This window comes from Aplysia californica, unplaced genomic scaffold (assembly GCF_000002075.1).
Source record: "Aplysia californica isolate F4 #8 unplaced genomic scaffold, AplCal3.0 scaffold00213, whole genome shotgun sequence".
Classification (NCBI taxonomy): Eukaryota; Metazoa; Mollusca; class Gastropoda; order Aplysiida; family Aplysiidae; genus Aplysia; species Aplysia californica.
This window is the reverse complement of record NW_004797483.1, coordinates 323,635-325,417: the sequence shown is the minus strand read 5'-3', so window position 1 is coordinate 325,417 and position 1,783 is coordinate 323,635.

Sequence of the window (1,783 nt, the reverse complement as noted above, 5' to 3'; positions counted from 1 at the left end):
CCCCCACCCCACACACACACACACATACACACACACACCTCTAGTACGTCTTTGCGAAACCATTGCGACCATTCACAAACACAAAATCAGCGAAGGGCCTAACACTTCACCACAGACTTCGGTGTTATCTCTTCTAATAGAAATGACAATCAGTTCTCAAAGAGGGGGTCAAGGTGAGAATGTAGGAGAAGAGAAGAGAGAAGATAGAAAAAGAGAAGAAAGGAAACAGAGAAATAACAGAAAGGATATAAAGAAAGAGAAGAGAGGACACGGAGAAAGAGAAGAGAGGAAACAGAGAAAGAGAACAGAGGAGGAGAAAAGAGGAGACAGAGAAGAAATAGAGATCGAAGACAGGAGACAGAGAAAGAGAAGAGAGGATACAGAGAAAGAGAAGAGAGGAGACGGTACGAATACTTGTGGGCAATGGGAAATTCTTTCTAAGAATGAAGATAGAAGGGAGAAAAGAATCCTTGCTTTCTGTACTTTGGGCAAATAGGTCAAAAAAGAGATAGGTATGAGGAATATCTGGGGGAGCTATCAGGTGACCGAGAGACTGTTGGGAACGTCGAGATATTGGTGGAACAGCTGAGCAGAGAAATGATGAGTTTGTTGGGAACTACGGAAAGTGGGATGAATTCGTTCGTGTGCGTGTGTGTGTGTGTGTGTATTTGTGTGAGTGCGTGTGTGCGAGTGTGTGTGCAATTGTGCTTGTGTGTATGTGTCTGTCTGTCTGTTTGTTTGTTCGTCCGTCCGTTTGTTTGTCTGTCTGCTTGTAAGGAAGTATGAGAGTGAGTATGTGCAAAGTGTGCGTGTGTACGTGTATGAGAGGATGTATTTGTTTGTGTGTAGTGGATTTGGGAGAGGAGTGAAATTCAAAGCGAATCAAAATTTATTGCTAAAGGACGCGTTTTTGCATTTTTTAGGCATCTCGTCTATAAAATAAAGTTCCAGCCGTAAAGTAATATGGCAAATACGTTTAGACATCTTTTGTTTGGTATAATGCGGAGAAGAGTTCACTTAACTGCCGTTATCAAACTTTTCAATGGGATTACGGTAATAATAATTTTCTTGACCCTCGGAGGGGACTGCAAGTATGACTTCTCTTCTTAAAAATGAAGATTATTACGCTCCTACAAACACAATTTAAATCATTTAGAAGGCAGATTTCTTTGACCCTACATGTCAGGGGCAAACGAGGCTGAAAGGGATACAACATCCCAACAGAAAGATCTAGATACTCTATGAAATTTACTTCCAAACGGGAATCGAACTCTGCTTTTCTGCGTTTGATGGTGAAGCACCTAATCGCTACGCTACCAACGCTAGTGTTTTGTCTTCTGAAAAGGTAATCGATTCTTGTCTGTTTTGTTCCAACTGTCTGACCAAACAGAAGAAAGAGAAGAAAGGAGACAGAGAAAGAGAAAAAAGGAAAAGAGATAGGCAAAGAGAAGAAGGGAGATAGAAAAAGAGAAGAGAGGAGACAGAAAAAGATAGGAGAGGAGAAAGAGAAGAGAGGAGACAGAGAAAGAGAAGAGATGAGACAGATAAAGAGAAGAGAGGAGACCGAGAAAGAGAAGAGAGGAGACAGAAAAATAGAGGAGAGGAGACGGGGAAAGAGGAGCAAACAATACAATATACATTTATTCCTCTTAACATAAAGATACATCAATATCTTCTGTTTATTTTTGACGGACCGTGCGAAACTATTTCCACCCTCCCCCCTTTTCCCTCACCCAGGGCTCCTCTTTTGATCTATTTTTTTCCAGTTAACCAGGCACCCCCC